Raw genomic sequence first — 22,882 nt, forward strand, 5'->3', positions numbered from 1 at the left:
CTGGAATCATAATTTAATTTTGTCTTTTTTTTTTCTTTTTCTTTTCAAACAGATCAAATCACCAAAGGAATCTGCTGAATATTAATTTCCTTTAAAACGAAAATGGTTGTATTAAGAAGTATTACTTATAATAAGATGACCTAACATTGCAAAACATATGCAACAATAATAGTATTAATTCATTACTTTTTATGTCATAATTACTATTTATACTTTTATTATATTGTTTACAGTTTAAAATGAACATAAACAGAGCTCAGTAAGACCGCAATAAAAGCCTTACATCTGTATTTTTTTTATTTGGAAATATTGAATTATGTTTAACACAATAACATGAGAGAGACATTTTATCTTTATATAATATAATATTGGTTCGACCTATGGATAATTTAACTTAATTCAAAGTATTTTTTTCTTTAAAAATACACTAAATACACTAGTATTTTAATAAAGACAATAACAAGCTTTATTCAGCCATGTAAATGTTCTCCACCAAAAGGTTAAACAATGTATTTTATAGAAAATCAGCTGTACAGGCAGTCCCCGGGTTACGTACAAGATAGGGACTTTAGGTTTGTTCTTAAGTTGAATTTGTATGTAAGTTGGAACAGGCACTTTTTTTAGGTGAAACTCTAGCCAAACATTTTTTTTTTGTTTTGGATAGCATAGGATAAAGTTTGTTTTGCTATCTGAGCCCCTGTTCAGAAAATTTCACATCACTTTCTGTCCTTGTGACAATTGGATTTTCAGTATTTTGGATTATAGTGGAAAGAAGGATTGTTGATAAAGCTCTATTTTCTCTGTATGTAAGTACGAGTTGTACTTAAAGGGACACTGTACCCAAATTTTTTCTTTTGTGATTCAGATAGAGCATGCAATTTGAAGCAACTTTCTAATGTACTCCTATTATCAAAGTTTCTTCATTCTCTTGGTATGTTTATTTGAAAAGCAAGAATTTAAGTTTAGATGCCGGCCCATTTTTGGTTAACAACCTGGGTTGTCCTTGCTGATTGGGCAGCACCAATAAACAATTGCTGTCCATGGTTCTGAACCACAAATTTGCTGGCTCCTCAGCTTAGATGCCTTCTTTTTCAAATAAAGATATCAAGAGAACGAAGAAAAATTGATAATAGAAGTAAATTAGAAAGTTGCTTAAAATTGCATGCTGTATCTGAATCACAAAAGAAAAAATTTGGGTACAGTGTCCCTTTAAGTCGGATGTCTGTAACCCGAGGACTGCCTGTATAGGCCTTCTAGCTTAAAAGTTTGATGGGATTCAACAAATGTTGTCCCTTTACAGCTCCCATAAAACTGTTTTGGGAAAACATTGTATCCCAACAACGGGACAAAGTAATATGATTTGCTAGTTCTAACATACAATGATCAAGATTCCAAAAAGACATGCTTCTCCTAGCTGTTTTAGGGCTAGTACTGAATTATTATTTTTTTTATAGATGCAAATTTTATTATTCATGACAGCAAGTCAGCTTAGAGAAAGTGAAAAACACAACCACTGAGATCTCTTGGGTTGAACCAATGAATAAGCTGTCAGTTCAGCCTGTTTACAATGTGTAACAAACAGCAAACAGTTTTCTTGGCCGGGCCCGTGTCATTACCAGCATCAGGTGGAATACTTTTGTTCCAGATTAAACAAGTTGGAATCAATGGCTCAGAAACCTTTACTGGGACACTGCAAGTTAAACACAGTCACCAAGGAGTGGGTAGGGGTAAGAGGAAATGAGGCAAAACTTATTAGCTGAACTCTCTCTCTCTCTCTCTGGTAATTTAATCAGCTTCTAGAAAGTAAAAGAACAAATGAGTGAGAGTTTGGTTTTGCTATCCAGGTGAAGATAACTTGAGTAGACGTTTATGCAGATCTCATAAGAGCAGAGGCAACTAAGGTAATAAACTATAATACACTGCAGATGGAGGAAACAGAAGCAACAGTGCAGGAAAATAATCAAATACAAAAAGCAAACGGAAAAATCCATTTGATAAGATAGGGAATAATATAATTATAAGTTAGACAGTCCAGGTCTAAGTCACACAGGGGAAAACAGCACAAAATCTATAAAGCAGATGCAAAGTCCAAAACTAGATATAGTCAAATAGCCATGGCAGTCCAAACTAAAGGGTTAATACAAAAAGCGAAGGGAGGGGTAGCCAAATCAAACTAGTAAATCCAATAGAAAATTGCCAGATTAAGAGGTAGCTAAGCACACTCAATAAACAAGCGGCATCATGCTGCAAACAGAGTGCTTATAAGGACTACTATAATTAAAGCCTAATTGATCTTCTAGGCCTCCTTAAAGGTACTGAATGCCTTACTGTAGCTGGAACAGAAATCACTCTTTAACAAATGCCTGATATAAAACAAGGCACCCTTTTACCTCCATCATGCATACCATTGATCTTTTTTGATCTTGCCATGCAGGCCCCCCAACATTCACTCCATAGCACCCCTCAAGTATATGGCTCCCCACTGTTTTTGGTTATTATTTTCTTTCTTAAAATATTGAGAGTCCATTAACCATAACTTTTAGGATACAAATCCCTGCCCAACAGGAGGAGGCAAAACGCCATTAATTATTTCAAAAGCGTTGTTTCTTCCCAGCCAGCATATCTTTTGCCTCTTCTAGGAGAAGGTAGGCATTTACTTTTTTTCCCCTTTAGTGAAATGTAAGGCCATGTCCCCCATTTCTACTTCTACTGTAGAAGCTTGGAAAACTATTCCCAAATCGATGGCACTAATTCTACTCTGGCCAAGTGAATCACTATTACCCTTGAGAATATTTTGTTTAAAGATCTATGGATAGGAAATTGAAAGTTATTTATTGGTGGTCCTGTAGCCATGTTGAAATGGTGTGATAACCTCATAGAGGTCTCTTCATCAAGTGACTACTGAAGGGAATCTGGACCATGCCAAACATTAAAATTGTTAAGAACTTTCTTTGTGATGCAGCTATTGAGATGATTTGTCTTAATCCCAAGAATGCTAGACAGGCCTTGTGGCTGAACTTTTGGTCAGTTGATGATATGATTGGCCTTGCCATTTCATGGATAAATCCTGTTTGTTCTAGGATTAAGGGGTCGATTTATCAATCTCCAATTATTTGTTTCCATCATTACTGGTAGATAAAAGAACTAAGGGGCTTCTCTGTGCATTTTGTCCCTCATAGCTATCCAAGAGTCACAGATCCTCTAATGCTCTCTCAGCTTCCTCCATACCTGGCACTTTTTTCTGGAAGCCGGGAGGAGCTCCTTCAAGGTCTGGCTCCCCAGTCAGGAGGAGTATTTTTGTAGGGCGAACACTATAACACTTTTTTCTGTGGGGCTTGATATCAAAGGAGTAAAATTTCTCAATTTTCGCGTGTAAGGCCTTGCCCTGAATACATGATACTGACTTGCAACGCCGGTTCTATGTTAGTTTATGGGAGTAAAATTAGCGGGCGACGGGTGAAATATACGTGCCGCAATTATATTCGGCACCGTATATGTGATAGCAATATCTGACTAAAAACAGCCAACGCCGGCTTTTGCGTGCGACACCGCATATGTAATCTCGTCCTTACTATTTATTTGTGGATTTGTTTGAGTAACATGTTTACTCTTTTTACTACGTACTTATTAAAAGTTACGTTTTATATTATAGAATCAATTCTCTGTCTAATATATTGTATCTAAGTGAGTGCTTGAGTAAGGTTCTTTTTTTTTTCTTTATCAGATTACATTTTTTGGCACTATAACACCCCCACTGTTTTCAGTGGGTATCATATATTTAGATTTCTGTGCACATACATCTTTTGCAAATCACGTGACAGCCATCAGCCAATCAAAGGCTCATATATATATATATATATATATATATATATATATATATATATATATATATATATATAAAAGAAACAAACTTGCACTCGCTGGTCTTTTTAGTGAAATAATTTACTGAAAAATTGTGACGTTTCGAGGACAAAAAATCCCCTTCCTCAGACAATGTGTTTAACAAACAATAGTGACTTTATACACTGTGTAAACCCAAACCCCTCCCCTCAATTAGACAAAAAATCCGCCAAATTGGTAACCATAGTGACCACTGAGTCACATTGTACACAACAAGTGTTTATCATATAAAATATGTGCTATCGTATAAACATATTTAAAGATGAGCCATCCTGGCTCTGACATAACAGTGACAGCCCAAGTGCGCATTAGGGAAACTGTGATGCAATGGAAACGAGCGTGAAAAACAAGCAGATCACTTAATAAGTATAATGAGAGTTACCAATCAATCATTCATACTGCCATTTGATACTCCATAAAAAGTTAAAGATGCTAAAGAACAGAATCAAATCGCCAGTTTAAAACTCACCAGAATTGAAACATAACCCACAGACTCAGGAGCTGTTCACTGCCGCATCGGTACACAACGCCGGGTAGAGAACCCGGAACTCGGAACTACACAGGACTCTCACGTGGGGGGCAATCGGCCAATCACCGGAATTGTTTACCGTTGCCATAGTGACCATTAGCAACAAGTCACACATATGATCTACAGCACTAGAATATACACGCATGATGGGAGTTAAGCGCTGCAATTACTAGAGTTACGATTAAAATTAAACTTAAACTGCAGAAGACTACAAATCATAGAAAAGGTCAAAGATGTACAATCGAACTCCACACATCTGTAAATACATGTCACAACGGTCAGAAAACCAATTGTCATATGTTCATATACTCTATCAGGCAAACACTTCCACATTCAAAAAGTAAAGCTGTAATTACACCATTGACCTTATTGGCCATATTGTGCCATAAACCCCATACATATTAGTATTATAGCCATAGGTATCACAAAGATAAGGACTAAGACAGGGTTAAAGCTAACAGGGTTAAAACTAACAAGGATATAGTGTCGCCCCCAAAAAGAAGAAATAAGAAAAAGGAAAATAAGAAAAACGAAATAACTACATTCAATAGCGAAAACATGTAAATAACGTCATCCAAGTTTACCACATATCACCAATATAAACCCCATTCAGAGTACAAGGAAGAAAGGGGAAATAAACATAGTTCAAAGCCCAAATCACCAATAAAGGTGTAAAGAATATAAAAGGAACTTAGGTGAGTGAAATTGAATGGTACGTGGACTCTCCCAAAAAAATTGTTGTTATGGCACAAGGCAAAAAAACTTCAGTCTATAGAAAACAATGCCAGTCTATAGAAAACAGTGCCAATCAAACATAGTATTCAGTCCCTGTGGTTGAAGAGTGTTTAATCGAAAGATCCACTTGGCCTCAATTTGTAGAAGGAGTGTATCCCTGTCACCCCCTCGCCTCAGTGGGGGGACATGGTCTATTAGTGTAAATCTTAAATCCTGGAGTCCATGGCCTTTTTCCACAAAGTGTCTAGCTACTGGCTGGTCACTCGAACCCTTTTTAAGTGCTGTCCTGATTGAAGACCTATGGTTGGCAAACCGAGTTCTGGCATCGTCTGTGGTTTTACCCACATAAAAACGCCCACAGCTACAATTTAATAGATAAACCACATGGGTGGTGGTACAAGTTAATACATGTCTGATCTTGTATCTCTGGTTACGGTGTGGGTGGCCAAAGGTGGCCCCTGGAATCATAGAGTTGCAGGTCGTGCATCCTAAGCACCTATAACACCCTGGTTTCTTTTTCTGTGACAACCATGTCTCATGGGTATAGCAGTGAGTCGGATCTGTTAGCATCAGAAGATCTTTAAGGTTCTTATTATGTTTGTACCCCACTCTAGGATGTTGCCAATTGTTGAATGGGAGTGATGGATCACCCTGCACAATGTGCCAATGTTCTCTTAATGACTTTCCCAAAGATCTCGTCAGGGCACTATATATAGTCGTGAATGTCATTCTCTTCTCATCCTTGTTCCTAGATGTAGTCAGGGTTTTGTCATCATTCTCAGCTTGCACTCTACTCTGATAGACCAGGCGGGGATTGTATCCTCTTTGTGTGAAACGTTGTTGCATTTCTTCAAGTTGCTGATCTCTTCTAGTCTTGTCACTATTGTTCCTAATCGTCCAAGAGAGTTGGGCTTTCGGGATTGCTTTAAGGAGTGCTACTGGGTGATTACTAGTAGCATGCAGAATTGAATTTCTGTTGGTCGGTTTCCTAAACAGTGAAGTCCCTAGTTGGCCATTATCCCTTTTGAAGATATTAAGGTCTAGGAACTCAATGTTTGACATATCATGCTTCAACTTGAACTTTACTGGATTGCAAAGAGAGTTCAGCTGTGTAAACCATGTTTCAAGCTCCGAGACTGTGCCACTCCAAACAATTAGCAAATCGTCGATGTACCTTTTATAAAATAGTACTTCAGGCTTATGGTAGATTCCCATCACTGCTGTTTCGTAATGCTCCATATAGATGTTGGCTAGTGAGGGGGCCACATTCGATCCCATGGCCGTACCAGATATTTGCTGATGGTACTTTCCCTCAAACTTGAAATAGTTTAGCCGCAGACTTAGATCTAGCAGTTTAATAAGGAAATCCCTCGGAGGACCCACATACGGATATCTATCCAAAGCATCAGACACAAGTTGCTTCCCTGCCTCATGCGGGATGATAGTGTAAAGACTGTTAACATCAGCCGTTACCAGGATACACGGCTCTTGGAACGTAATAGTTCTTATCTCTTCAATGAGTTGTGTGGAATCCCTAAGGTAAGACCTCATATTCTTCACCAATGGTTGTAGAAAAACGTCCACAAAAATGGCCAGCCTGGAAGTGATGGAATCGCGGGCAGAGACGATAGGCCTACCAGGAGGCCTCTCCAAGTTTTTATGGATCTTGGGGAGTGTGTATAAAATTGGGCACACTGGATGCTTGATCTTCAAGAACCCCACTGTGTCTTCATCAATCCATCCTTCATGAAATCCCTCTTGCACAGCCTGGTCTATGAGTATTTGAAATTGCTTAGTAGGATCCATATTTAGTGCTTTGTAGGTGTCAGTGTCACTAAGTTGGTGCTTAATCTCCTCACTGTATTACTTGTAGTTTAGTACCACCACTGCACCTCCCTTGTCCGCAGTACGGATAACAATGTCCGGATCCTTAGAGAGTGTAAAAATTGCTTCTTTTTCTTGTGCGGATAAGTTGTTATGATATCTATTGGATCCATAATTTTTCAAATCCTGCGAAACCAATCTCATAAAGGTTTTGATGCTAGCATTATTGCTTGAAGGGTCAAAGGAGCTCCTTGTTTTAAACATTTGTTGGTTTCCATCGGTAGAGTAATCTTTAAAGAATTCTTTCAGTCTAAGTGACCTTTGGAATTTTTGGCAATCAATATAGGTAGTAAAGTCATCGCCTTTGTCTGATGGCACAAAGCTTAAGCCTCTATTCAAGACACTTCTCTCTGCCATAGAGAGGACTCTATCACTGATATTCACTACTAAGTCCTCCCTGGGACTAGTAGTGGTTATTGCCTGGATGGTAGTGGTGGCTTTTTCCCTCCAGCCGCCCCTCCGAATATGCGGCCTCTTCCTCGTCTTTGTTGGCCGGCTCGGGTAGTGACCCCTTGAAAAACCTGGTGGCTAGAAGATTGACCATCAGTTACTTCTCTCTGGCCTTGTGTAGCTTCTGAATCAGATCCAGAACTACTATCGACTGTTTGCAGCGACTGCTTTGTGTAAAATCTCTGTCTCCTACGGCGCTGTGGGAAGGGTCTTCTATTGTCACTGCCATTCAACCACCTATATACCATTTTTTCTTTATGGTCTTCGGTTACCATTTGCAATTTTCTATTTTTGAATTGCACCAGGGTATCCTTATACTCTTTAATTTGAGAGGCTAACTTGTCTAACCACTGTTCAGCGGGATCCTTGGTCATAATTGGTACCTTATCTCTCTCCCATTCCAGAATCTCCACTTTGATCCTATCAAGTTGGTTCCTGACTTCCTCTGTAACCAAAAGAATAAGGTCTAAGGAGCATTTATTGAGTATAGCGCACCAGCGCTTACAAAACTCTGGGTTGTTGCGTCCAATTGTAGGTTGGTTACGAATTCTAAAGCCCCTTGGGATCATGCGTCTTCTATAGTATTCGGACAAGTAAACCCCATGTAGTCGTAGGTCAGCTTCTTTCTTTTTTAATTTCAATATTGCCAAATAGATGGCCTGTGCTGTATTGCCACCAGTGGTCTCATCTTCAGGGTTAAATAGAATTCTGGCTGCATCATCCTCAGTAAAGGTGAGAGTCTGTATGTTTTCCACATCAGTATCCATTGTGAACTACCACAGTCCTATAGTGGTGCTGGTGGTCAATGTGAGTGAATTAAAACAGAGTCTAATTTAGGAGCGGTCTATTCCTTGTGGGTGCAACAACAAAGTTGTATAACAGTAGCAAAGATGTGCACTCTCACTTAGTAACAACTGCCAGGGTGCCAGTAAAAATCAATATAGAAAAAAGAAACAAACTTGCACTCGCTGGTCTTTTTAGTGAAATAATTTACTGAAAATTGTGACGTTTCGAGGACAAAAAATCGCCTTCCTCAGACAATGTGTTTAACAAACAATAGTGACTTTATACACTGTGTAAACCCAAACCCCTCCCCTCAATTAGACAAAAAAAACGCCAAATTGGTAACCATAGTGACCACTGAGTCACATTGTACACAACAAGTGTTTATCATTTAAAATATGTGCTATCGTATAAACATATTTAAAGATGAGCCATCCTGGCTCTGACATAACAGTGACAGCCCAAGTGCGCATTAGGGAAACTGTGATGCAATGGAAACGAGCGTGAAAAACAAGCAGATCACTTAATAAGTATAATGAGAGTTACCAATCAATCATTCATACTGCCATTTGATACTCCATAAAAAGTTAAAGATGCTAAAGAACAGAATCAAATCGGCAGTTTAAAACTCACCAGAATTGAAACATAACCCACAGACTCAGGAGCCGTTCACTGCCGCATCGGTACACAACGCCGGGTAGAGAACCCGGAACTCGGAACTACACAGGACTCTCACGTGGGGGGCAATCGGCCAATCACCGGAATTGTTTACCGTTGCCATAGTGACCATTAGCAACAAGTCACACATATGATCTACAGCACTAGAATATACACGCATGATGGGAGTTAAGCGCTGCAATTACTAGAGTTACGATTAAAATTAAACTTAAACTGCAGCAAACTACAAATCATAGAAAAGGTCAAAGATGTACAATCGAACTCCACACATCTGTAAATACATGTCACAACGGTCAGAAAACCAATTGTCATATGTTCATATACTCTATCAGGCAAACACTTCCACATTCAAAAAGTAAAGCTGTAATTACGCCATTGACCTTATTGGCCATATTGGGCCATAAACCCCATACATATTAGTATTATAGCCATAGGTATCACAAAGATAAGGACTAAGACAGGGTTAAAGCTAACAGGGTTAAAACTAACAAGGATATAGTGTCGCCCCCAAAAAGAAGAAATAAGAAAAAGGAAAATAAGAAAAACGAAATAACTACATTCAATAGCGAAAACATGTAAATAACGTCATCCAAGTTCACCACATATCACCAATATAAACCCCATTCAGAGTACAAGGAAGAAAGGGGAAATAAACATAGTTCAAAGCCCAAATCACCAATAAAGGTGTAAAGAATATAAAAGGAACTTAGGTGAGTGAAATTGAATGGTACGTGGACTCTCCCAAAAAAATTGTTGTTATGGCACAAGGCAAAAAAACTTCAGTCTATAGAAAACAATGCCAGTCTTTAGAAAACAGTGCCAATCAAACATAGTATTCAGTCCCTGTGGTTGAAGAGTGTTTAATCAAAAGATCCACTTGGCCTCAATTTGTAGAAGGAGTGTATCCCTGTCACCCCCTCGCCTCAGTGGGGGGGCATGGTCTATTAATGTAAATCTTAAATCCTGGAGTCCATGGCCTTTTTCCACAAAGTGTCTAGCTACTGGCTGGTCACTCGAACCCTTTTCAAGTGCTGTCCTGATTGAAGAACTATGGTTGGCAAACCGAGTTCTTGCATCGTCTGTGGTTTTACCCACATAAAAACGCCCACAGCTACAATTTAATAGATAAACCACATGGGTGGTGGTACAAGTTAATACATGTCTGATCTTGTATCTCTGGTTACGGTGTGGGTGGCCAAAGGTGGCCCCTGGAATCATAGAGTTGCAGGTCGTGCATCCTAAGCACCTATAACACCCTGGTTTCTTTTTCTGTGACAACCATGTCTCATGGGTATAGCAGTGAGTCGGATCTGTTAGCATCAGAAGATCTTTATGATTCCAGGGGCCACCTTTGGCCACCCACACCATAACCAGAGATACAAGATCAGACATGTATTAACTTGTACCACCACCCATGTGGTTTATCTATTAAATTGTAGCTGTGGGCGTTTTTATGTGGGTAAAACCACAGACGATGCCAGAACTCGGTTTGCCAACCATAGGTCTTCAATCAGGACAGCACTTAAAAAGGGTTCGAGTGACCAGCCAGTAGCTAGACACTTTGTGGAAAAAGGCCATGGACTCCAGGATTTAAGATTTACACTAATAGACCATGTCCCCCCACTGAGGCGAGGGGGTGACAGGGATACACTCCTTCTACAAATTGAGGCCAAGTGGATCTTTCGATTAAACACTCTTCAACCACAGGGACTGAATACTATGTTTGATTGGCACTGTTTTCTATAGACTGGCATTGTTTTCTATAGACTGAAGTTTTTTTGCCTTGTGCCATAACAACAATTTTTTTGGGAGAGTCCACGTACCATTCAATTTCACTCACCTAAGTTCCTTTTATATTCTTTACACCTTTATTGGTGATTTGGGCTTTGAACTATGTTTATTTCCCCTTTCTTCCTTGTACTCTGAATGGGGTTTATATTGGTGATATGTGGTGAACTTGGATAACGTTATTTACATGTTTTCGCTATTGAATGTAGTTATTTCGTTTTTCTTATTTTCCTTTTTCTTATTTCTTCTTTTTGGGGGCGACACTATATCCTTGTTAGTTTTAACCCTGTTAGCTTTAACCCTGTCTTAGTCCTTATCTTTGTGATACCTATGGCTATAATACTAATATGTATGGGGTTTATGGCACAATATGGCCAATAAGGTCAATGGTGTAATTACAGCTTTACTTTTTGAATGTGGAAGTGTTTGCCTGATAGAGTATATGAACATATGACAATTGGTTTTCTGACCGTTGTGACATGTATTTACAGATGTGTGGAGTTCGATTGTACATCTTTGACCTTTTCTATGATTTGTAGTCTGCTGCAGTTTAAGTTTAATTTTAATCGTAACTCTAGTAATTGCAGCGCTTAACTCCCATCATGCGTGTATATTCTAGTGCTGTAGATCATATGTGTGACTTGTTGCTAATGGTCACTATGGCAACGGTAAACAATTCCGGTGATTGGCCAATTGCCCCCCACGTGAGAGTCCTGTGGAGTTCCGAGTTCCGGGTTCTCTACCCGGCGTTGTGTACCGATGCGGCAGTGAACGGCTCCTGAGTCCGTGGGTTATGTTTCAATTCTGGTGAGTTTTAAACTGGCGATTTGATTCTGTTCTTTAGCATCTTTAACTTTTTATGGAGTATCAAATGGCAGTATGAATGATTGATTGGTAACTCTCATTATACTTATTAAGTGATCTGCTTGTTTTTCACGCTCATTTCCATTGCATCACAGTTTCCCTAATGCGCACTTGGGCTGTCACTGTTATGTCAGAGCCAGGATGGCTCATCTTTAAATATGTTTATACGATAGCACATATTTTATATGATAAACACTTGTTGTGTACAATGTGACTCAGTGGTCACTATGGTTACCAATTTGGCGTTTTTTTTGTCTAATTGAGGGGAGGGGTTTGGGTTTACACAGTGTATAAAGTCACTATTGTTTGTTAAACACATTGTCTGAGGAAGGCGATTTTTTGTCCTCGAAACGTCACAATTTTTCAGTAAATTATTTCACTAAAAAGACCAGCGAGTGCAAGTTTGTTTCTTTTTTCTATATTGATTTTTACTAGCACCCTGGCAGTTGTTACTAAGTGAGAGTGCACATCTTTGCTACTGTTATATATATATATATATATATATATATATATACTTTTGCACATGCTTAAAGGGACCGTCAACACAAGAATTTTAGTTGTTTTAAAAGATAGATAATCCCTTAATTACCCATTCCCCAGTTTTGCATAACCAACACAGTTATAATTATACACATTTTACCTCTGTAATTACAATGTATCTAAGCCTCTGCAGACTGCACCCTTATTTCAGTTCTTTTGACAGACTTGCAGTTTAGCCAATCAGTGCTCACTCCTTGGTAAATTCACGTGCATATGCTCAATGTTATCTGTATGAAACACATGAACTAATGCCCTCTAGTGGTGAAAAACTGTCAAAATGCATTAAGATTAGAGGCAGCCTTCAAGGTCTAAGAAATTAGCATATGAACCTCCTAGGTTTAGCTTTCAACTAAGAATACCAAGAGAACAAAAGTAAGTAAATTGGAAAGCTGTTTAAAATTACATGCCCTATTTGAATTCTGAAAGGTTTTTTTTAAATTGACTGTACCTTTAATATGAACTGGAGCCTCATAATGTGTGCATATTTAAAGAGAGCGCAATTTGATAATAGAAGTAAATTGTAAAGTTTTTAAAGCAGCATAATCTATCTGAATTAAGTTTAATTTTGACTTAAGTATCCATTTAATAATACAATTTTCAAGATTTTGGTGCCCGATCCGATATATGGCGCAGGTTTCGGCGCAAGCGTGGAAACCTGCGCCGCCCGTAGTTTCAGCTCGCAACTCGAGCTATCACATATACGGCGCCGTCAGATGCTAAAGTGCCGTAAGTCGGACAAACTAGGGTCCAGAAATCTGTGTAAGTACAAATTTCTGGAGTCGCCAGTGACTTACGGCACTTTAGAAACTGCCGTCGCCTACAAAAACGGACTAAATTATAAAATCGCCCGTAACTGTCTAACACGCCTCCCAAACATAGCCCGACATGTATACCCCTCTATCCGCAATCCCCCCTCTCACTCCTAACAATAAATATATTTACCCCTAAGCCGACGCTCCCGGACCCCGCCGCCAGCTACATTAAATGTATTACCCCCTAATCTGACCCCCCTACCCCGCCGCCAGCTACATTAACTATATTACCCCCTAATATGATCCCCCCTACACCGCCGCCACCTATTTTAACTATATTAACCCCTAATGTGAGCCCCCTACCCCGCCGCCACCTACATTATATGTACTACCCCCTAATCTGACCCCCTTGCACCGCCGCCACCTATATTAAAATTATTAACCCCTAATCTAATCCCCCTACACCGCCGCCACCTATATTAAAATTATAAACCCCTAATCTAATCCCCCTACACCGCTGCCACCTATATTAACTGTATTACCCCCTAATATGATCCCCCTACACCGCCGCCACCTATTTTAACTATATTACCCCCTAATATGATCCCCCTACACCGCCGCCGCCACCTATTTTAACTACATTACCCCCTAATCTAATCCCCCTACACCGCCAATTACAAATAGCCCTGAAAAGGGCCTTTTGCAGGGCATTGTCCCAAAGTAACCAGCTCTATTACCAGCCCTTAAAAGGGCCTTTTGCGGGGCATTGCCCCAAAGTAACCAGCTCTATTACCAGCCCTTAAAAGGGCCTTTTGCGGGGCATTGTCCCAAAGTAATCAGCTCTTTTACCTGTAATCTGACCCCCCTACACCGCCGCCACCTATATTAAATATATTAACCCCTAATCTAATTCCCCTACACCGCCTCCACCTATATTAAATATATTAACCCCTAATCTGACCCCCCTACACCGTCGCCACCTATATTAACCCTAATTATATTAGGGTTAATATAGTTATTATATTATATATATTATTAATATAGTTAATTAATATAGTTATTATATTATATATATTAACTATATTAACCCTATCTAACCCTAACACCCATAACTTAATTATTATTGCAATAAATCTAAATAATATTAAAGGGACAGTCAAGTCCAAAAAAAACTTTCATTTTTCAAATAGGGCATGTAATTTTAAACAACTTTCCAATTTACTTTTATCATCAATTTTGCTTTGTTCTCTTGGTATTCTAGTTGACTAGGAAGGCACATATGATAATTTCTAAACCCTTGAAGGCCACCTCTATTTTATTTACTTTTCACAGCAGGGGAGAGCAAGCTCATGTAGGCCATATAGATAGCATTGTGATCACGCCCGTGGCTAGTGGCAGACACTGCACTAATTGGCTAAAATGCAAGTCAATAGATAATAACTAAAAGTCATGTGATTAGGGGCGGTCAGGAGATGCTTAGATACAAGTTAGTCACAGAAGTAAAAAGTGTATTAATATAACAGTGTTGGTTTTGCAAAACTGGGGAATGGGTAATAAAGGGATTATCTATCTTTTTAAACAACACAAATTCTGGTGTTGACTGTCCCTTTAATCTTATTAACTAAAATATTCCTTTTTAAAACTAAATACTTACCTATAAAATAAACCTTAAGATAGCTACAATATAATTAATAATTACATTGTAGCTATTTTAGGGTTTATATTTATTTTACAGGTAACTTGGTATTTATTTTAACTAGGTACAATAGCTATTAAATAGTTAATAACTATAACCTAATAGAGGGAGAAGACAAACCTACATTGTCAGCCGATCGTCGTGTTGATCTGACTCCGATTTCTAGAGATCCTAATGGTTACCAGAGTGACTATGTTGCTGGGCCGGCCTCTGAGATCTTGTGCAACTACTTTGTTCCCCTAAGGCAGAGAGACACTCTTTCTTGTTGTGGCAGAGACTGGCTGGGAGAGGTCGCTGGAGTTGGGAGCTGCCCTGCCGCAATTTCTGTTTCCAAATTGGATGTAGCTCTGCTGTGCTCTCTGAGGAATCCAGTCCTGCTGCACAACCTACCTTCAAACATGACGTGCGTGGCTTCTGCAGGCGGCGGCCATGTCAGCGGAGCTCTCCCCCTGCTTTGCGGTAGCGGAGCTGGACCTGATGCAGTTGAGATATATACAGGAGATGAAGATGTACTTTGTGGTAAAGGGAATTATCTTCAGTTTTCTGAGGTTACTAGAACTGGGGTAGGCTAGGCTCCTTGGCTGAATAGGAATTATAGCGATGCACCATTTGAACTGTTTTGTTCTGGACTTTAACTGATTTGTCAAGTCATCACTATGGTGCAGCTTGTTGCTCACATCTCCCTGGATACTTTCTTTATTATTGCGTTGCATGGTTTCCACTATACATGACTATTGCTCCATTTGGATCTGGTCTGCAGTCCGTGCATGGTTATAAGGTTAAAGTTAAAGCAGCAAACACACTTTAAGTTCTGTATGTTTGTGCAGTGCGTTCGTTTACCATATGCTCTCTCTAGTTTTCATTATCTTTTCACTAGTCTAGATGAACACTATATTTAAGTCTCTCTTGTCAGTAAAATATAAGTATTTACATAGATACTCACATTCATACCCTTATTGGTTATTTAGGTTTCTGTCTAATTGCTTACACTGTTGTCTTTAAATTTCGTTTTAAAAATATTTGTGCACAAAACTTATTCTAACTATGTTCTACATTATGCTTTATGTGCTTGATATGCCGCTGCCTATGTATATTTTTGACAAGGGCTAACCCATTTAAAGATGAAGCTTTAATTTTTAGTATGTGTTAGATGGAAGCTTTCGCAAGTATTCTGTTTTAGTCATATTTTTTTTTTTTTTAACTAGTGTTCTATAATACAATTGTTTATTAATATATATCGGAGACAATTGGGCAAGTAGATAGGTTCATGGTAAAAACTATACAAAATGGTGTTTGTATATAGTGCCAGTTATGCGAACATTTCTGTTGCCCTTCACCCCAATATAGTTTGACCATTCAATGTATCATTTAGCAACCCTATGTTTGTTGGATGCGCTATTTACTCTGCATTATTCCCTGTAGGATTTACAGGCTGTTAGCCTTGATATATTTGATATGTGAATCATAATAATATTCACTGGTATAGCAAAATTATTAGGATCATTTATGGATGAGACTATCAGATTTCAATTTAGGGAACTAGGTTCATAGGGTGAATATTTGGGTTTATAAGTCTACATTATGACCTCTGTCCTCCCTTCTCCCTCCCTTCCCCTCTCCTTCCCCCCTCCTTTCCCCTTCCTTCTCCCCCCTTACCCCCAATATAGTATTTAGAGTTGACTAGATTATTCCTGAGTATCTCAAATCGGTTTCTCTTGAAGCATGTCAAACAAACTGGGAGCGGGATAGGCCCATGCGGTTAACCCCTAACAAGGTTCACTACTGGTGGCATTTATTATTGAAGCTACAGGCTTGCAGAGAACTCAGGTTTTATTATTTTCTATTTCTTCATGATGGTTGTAGTCCTGAGATTTGGAAGAGTAATTCATATATATTAGAATTAAATGATATCGATTTCAGGGTGAAATAGTGTAGCTTCCTGTTTATTCTTGCTACTCCATTACTATATTTGTAAGTCTATATATACTTAGTCTACAATTTAGTCATCTTCGTTAACGTTAAGATCCTATAGTATTTGTTGGAAGATACATTTTTGTCAATAGTCTACATGCTAGTATTGCTATATTAAGACACATAAAGGAGCCTATGGTATTCCCTATCATTTTAAAGTTTCCGTCTTTATCAAATCAGGGCTTGGTCACTTGATTTATATCTACACCCCTTCATCACTCATGTGTCTGTTGCTGGGTATAGGGCCCATACCCAGATAGCTGGACTTAAATTTGCTACTAGGAAGGCATATGCTTTACTTACTATTTATAAAAGCAGCAATAGATTTAAGCTTTTGCAGGGGGTAATCTCAGTTTACCCATTTGGCTCACTTGTTAACTGGTTCCTCTCTTAATTTAGTTTCAAATATATGTAGAAATAGCACTAGAATGCCCTCCACTCTTAACTAACATTATTCCACTACACGAGGCTGGCGTCTATAATTTTGATGGTCTAGTTGCCACACTAAACCAATCTCAGTCTCTCATACTGCCTGATTCCATGAGCTTCATGTCCAGATCCCTAACTAGTCTCCGTCCCCTCCCCCTGCCCCATTCCCCCCCCTTCCCCCTTTTTCTATATAGTATTCTGGTATCTTTATTGGGACCAGAGACTTATTGTGCGGTATTCCTAGAAATCTACCGCCTTTATTATTTTATCTTTATAATTTATAAACACATGCTAGAGGTGTCTTATTACATTCCACATATGGCCATTGGCCATTATAGATACCTTCTATAGATCTATCCATTCCATTATCTATATTTGTCCCGGTGTGCTTTAAATATTAATGATTTTACACTCTTGTTTGCGTGATGTGACACTTGCATATAGAGATAACAAAAAATTGAAAAATGCGAGGTTTGTCTTTTGCTTACTTGATTGTCCCCTACCCACCCGTTCATACATTTACACACCAAATTCCCTGTCCCACTCATTCTCCATAATATCTTCCCTCATTTACTCCATTACTCACTTATTCATTAAAGTATTTTCATCTTTCCACTTACCCACTTGCTTAACCATTTGTCTTCACTTTATCCATCCACTCATCCCTCAACCATATATTCACGTATATTGTGTTCCTTCAATGCTATATGTTACTCATCACGCTTTAAGGTAACGGAACACAATTGGTCTAGTTTTTCCCTTATCTACTCAGTTACTTACCCAGTTACTCACAAACTCATTCCTCCATTCACTCACCATTTGCCCACCTAATTACTCAGTGACTGGGTTATCTCTTGAATTATTCTTTGAAGTTTTGAGTTATTTTCCTATAGATCATTATTCACTAAACATTATTATAGATCTCTGGTAAATTTGTTTACCAGTGACTTTTTGCACGGTTTATCCTCGTATGTACCGCAAAAATAATCATAGTTTTTTTGTCATATGTAATGTATATGTTGAGTCTTTCGGTTTCTCATTATATGCTTGTTATTGATGTCCACTTTGACATGTATGTTTATAGTACGTTTTATTGTTGTCTCATTAATGAAGAAACGTTGTAATACCTAAAAGTAAAAATGTATGAGGTTTGCTTAGTCTTGGGACTCTATATATGACATACCACTGATTATTAGTACTTTAGAATTGGAATTCACTCTGTGTTACGTTGCAATTAAGCTTATTGTACGATATTGTTCTTTCTTTTCTTTTTTATTTGTATGTCATATCACTATGTACCGCAATAAAAATTATTTAAACAAAAAAAAAAAATAGTTAATAACTATTTAATAGCTACCTAGTTAAAATAATTACCAATTTACCTTTAAAATAAATCCTAACCTAAGTTACAAATACACCTACACTATCAATAAATTAATTAAATAAACTACAATTATCTAAACTAAAATATAATTAAACACACTAAACTAAATTACAAAAAACAAACACTAAATTACAAAAAATAAAAAAAATTACAAGAATTTTAAGCTAATTACACCTAATCTAAGCCCCCTAATAAAATAACTAAGTCTAACACCCAAGTGCTCCTTACCTGTCCTGAAGACCAGCGGAGAAGGTCCTGTTCCTGGCGGAGAAGTCTTCTTCCAGGCGGCGACCTCTTCTTCCAGGAACCAGCCGGCGCGGAGCGGAGGAGTTGAAGACCGATGACCGCGGAGCTGAAGACCGTCCTCTGGAACTGAAGACCGGCGATGCAGGAACTGAAGATCGGCGACGCTGGAACTGAAGACCGGAGCCATGGAGCGTGGAGGATCCTCTTCATACGATCGCCGCCGTACACTGAATCGGAATTCAAGGTACGCAATTAAAAATGGCGTCCCTTGAATTCCTATTGGCTGATTTGAGCCTTCAAATTCAAATCAGCCAATCGGATGAAAGCTACTTTAATTCTATTGGCTGATTTGATTAGCCAATAGAATAAGAGCTACTGTAATTCTATTGGCTATTCTAATATAATATAATTAGGGTTAATATAGGTGGCGGCGGTGTAGGGGGGTCAGATTAGGGGTTAATATATTTAATATAGGTGGCGGCGGTGTAGGGGGATTAGATTAGGGGTTAATATATTTAATATAGGTGGCGGCGGTGTAGGGGGGTCAGATTACAGGTAAAAGAGCTGATTACTTTGGGACAATGCCCCGCAAAAGGCCCTTTTAAGGGCTGGTAATAGAGCTGGTTACTTTGGGGCAATGCCCCGCAAAAGGCCCTTTTAAGGGCTGGTAATAGAGCTGGTTACTTTGGGACAATGCCCTGCAAAAGGCCCTTTTCAGGGCTATTTGTAATTTAGTTTAGGGTAGGGACATTAGATTAGGGGTTAATATTTTAATATAGGTGGCGGCGGGGTCCGGCAGCGGCGGTTTAGGGGTTAAACACTTTATTAGGGATTGCAGCGTGGGATTGCGGCTGACAGGTAGATAGACATTGCGCATGCGTTAGGTGTTAGGTTTTATTTTGCAGGCAGTTTAGGGAGCTACTGGGCTCAAATACTCAGCGTAAGGCTTACTACGCCTGCAATTTGTGGCGAGGTGAAAATGGAGTAAGATTTCTCCATTTTCGCCACGTAAGTCCTTACGCTGTATATTGGATACCAAACTGGTATACATGTCTATGGGCCAAAAAATTACGGCCGAAGGCAGAAATATACAAGCGTAACTTCTATGTTACGCCGTATATGTGATACCAAACCAGCGCAAAATTTGGCGTCGACGGCTTTTGCTGGCGACGCTGCATATCGGATCGGGCCCTAGGTATCTATACAACATGAAAGCTGGGCTGGTAATAGAGCTGGTTACTTTGGGGCAATGCCCCGCAAAAGGCCCTTTTAAGGGCTGGTAATAGAGCTGGTTACTTTGGGACAATGCCCTGCAAAAGGCCCTTTTCAGGGCTATTTGTAATTTAGTTTAGGGTAGGGACATTTTAGTATTTTAGGGGGTAATACATTTATTATAGGTGGCAGCGGTGTAGGGGGATTAGATTAGGGGTTAATATTTTAATATAGGTGGCGGCGGTGTAGGGGGATTAGATTAGGGGGTAATGTAGTTATAATAGGTGCCGGCGGTGTAGGGGGATCATATTAGGGGGTAATATAGTTAATATAGGTGGCGGCTGGGTAGGGGGCTCACATTAGGGGGTAATATAGTTAAAATAGGTGGCAGCGGTGTAGGGGGATTAGATTAGGGGGTAATGTAGTTAAAATAGGTGGCGGCGGGGTAGGGGGATTACATTAGGGGTTAATAATTTTAATGTAGGTGGCGGCGGTATAGGGGGATCACATTAGGGGGTTAGACATTTAATGTAGGTGGCGGCGGGGTCCGGGAGCGGCGGTTTAGGGGTTAAACACTTTATTAGGGATTGCAGCGGGGGATTGCGGCTGACAGGTAGATAGACATTGCGCATGCGTTAGGTGTTAGGTTTTATTTTGCAGGCAGTTTAGGGAGCTACTGGGCTCCAATACTCATTACGCCTGCAATTTGTGGCGAGGTGAAAATGGAGTAAGATTTCTCCATTTTCGCCACGTAAGTCCTTACGCTGTATATTGGATAGCAAACTGCGCGGGTTTGGTATACATGTCTATGGGCCAAAAAACTACGGCCGAAGGCAGAAATATACAAGCGTAACTTCTATGTTACGCCGTATATGTGATACCAAACCAGCGCAAAATTTGGCGTTGACGGCTTTTGCCGGCGACGCTGCATATCGGATCGGGCCCTAGGTATCTATACAACATGAAAGCTGGGCTGGTAATAGAGCAGGTTACTTTGGGGCAATGCCCCGCAAAAGGCCCTTTTAAGGGCTGGTAATAGAGCTGGTTACTTTGGGACAATGCCCTGCAAAAGGCCCTTTTCAGGGCTATTTGTAATTTAGTTTAGGGTAGGAACATTTTAGTATTTTAGGGGGTAATACATTTATTATAGGTGGCAGCGGTGTAGGGGGATTAGATTAGGGGTTAATATTTTAATATAGGTGGCGGCGGTGTAGGGGGATTAGATTAGGGGGTAATGTAGTTATAATAGGTGCCGGCGGTGTAGGGGGATCATATTAGGGGGTAATATAGTTAATATAGGTGGCGGCTGGGTAGGGGGCTCACATTAGGGGGTAATATAGTTAAAATAGGTGGCGGTGGTGTAGGGGGATTAGATTAGGGGGTAATGTAGTTAAAATAGGTGGCGGCGGGGTAGGGGGATTACATTAGGGGTTAATAATTTTAATGTAGGTGGCGGCGGTATAGGGGGATCACATTAGGGGGTTAGACATTTAATGTAGGTGGCGGCGGGGTCCGGGAGCGGCGGTTTAGGGGTTAAACACTTTATTAGGGATTGCAGCGGGGGATTGCGGCTGACAGGTAGATAGACATTGCGCATGCGTTAGGTGTTAGGTTTTATTTTGCAGGCAGTTTAGGGAGCTACTGGGCTCCAATACTCATTACGCCTGCAATTTGTGGCGAGGTGAAAATGGAGTAAGATTTCTCCATTTTCGCCACGTAAGTCCTTACGCTGTATATTGGATAGCAAACTGTGCGGGTTTGGTATACATGTCTATGGGCCAAAAAACTACGGCCGAAGGCAGAAATATACAAGCGTAAATTCTATGTTACGCCGTATATGTGATACCAAACCAGCGCAAAATTTGGGGTTGACGGCTTTTGCCGGCGACGCTGCATATCGGATCGGGCCCTAGGTATCTATACAACATGACAGCTGGGCTGGTAATAGAGCAGGTTACTTTGGGGCAATGCCCCGCAAAAGGCCCTTTTAAGGGCTGGTAATAGAGCTGGTTACTTTGGGACAATGCCCTGCAAAAGGCCCTTTTCAGGGCTATTTGTAATTTAGTTTAGGGTAGGGACATTTTAGTATTTTAGGGGGTAATACATTTATTATAGGTGGCAGCGGTGTAGGGGGATTAGATTAGGGGTTAATATTTTAATATAGGTGGCGGCGGTGTAGGGGGATTAGATTAGGGGGTAATGTAGTTATAATAGGTGGCAGCGGTGTAGGGGGATCATATTAGGGGGTAATATAGTTAATATAGGTGGCGGCTGGGTAGGGGGCTCACATTAGGGGGTAATATAGTTAAAATAGGTGGCGGCGGTGTAGGGGATTACATTAGGGGGTAATGTAGTTAAAATAGGTGGCGGCGGGGTAGGGGGATTACATTAGGAGTTAATAATTTTAATGTAGGTGGCGGCGGTATAGGGGGATCACATTAGGGGGTTAGACATTTAATGTAGGTGGCAACGGGGTCCGGGAGCGGCGGTTTAGGGGTTAAACACTTTATTAGAGATTGCATTGGGGGATTGCGGCTGACAGGTAGATAGACATTTCACATGCGTTAGGTGTTAGGTTTTATTTTGCAGGCAGTTTAGGGAGCTACTGTATGTGATACCAAACCAGCGCAAAATTTGGCGTCGACGGCTTTTGCCGGTGACGCTGCATATCGGATCGGGCCCTAGGTATCTATACAACATGAAAGCCTCTTGTATATATTTTATCTCCATGGCTATGGCCAATTGAGGACAGGTAAAAAATGATTTAAGCAATCAGTGTTTTGTTTGCAGTGATGTTTTCTATATGGTAAGAGGGGCGTTGATGAACTTAATTAGAAATTAATATCTATAAATAAATGTTGCATTTTGACAGTTTTTGTAAGCACTGTCCCCTGTGTGGATTGGCATGTATGTATATCTATATAGATATATATATGTGTGTGTATATATATATATATATATATATTTCTTTCATGTAATTGGCAAGAGTCCATGAGCTAGTTACGTATGGGATATACAATCCTACCAGGAGGGGCAAAGTT

The 22,882-nt window shown here is 39.7% G+C and overlaps 1 protein-coding gene across 1 annotated transcript in view; it reads left to right on the forward strand.

Annotated features, from left to right (window-relative positions):
* The window catches only part of CCDC62 (coiled-coil domain containing 62), a gene marked incomplete at its 5' end in the record, with an annotated part of 328,381 nt that extends 328,091 nt beyond the window's left edge, over positions 1–290 (forward strand). The window contains one exon of the mRNA XM_053699771.1: positions 53–290. The remainder of the gene's footprint in view (positions 1–52) is intronic.
* Between the last annotated feature and the right edge of the window lie 22,592 nt (positions 291–22,882).

The sequence above is a fragment of the Bombina bombina genome, chromosome 2 (assembly GCF_027579735.1).
Source record: "Bombina bombina isolate aBomBom1 chromosome 2, aBomBom1.pri, whole genome shotgun sequence".
NCBI lineage: Eukaryota > Metazoa > Chordata > Amphibia > Anura > Bombinatoridae > Bombina > Bombina bombina.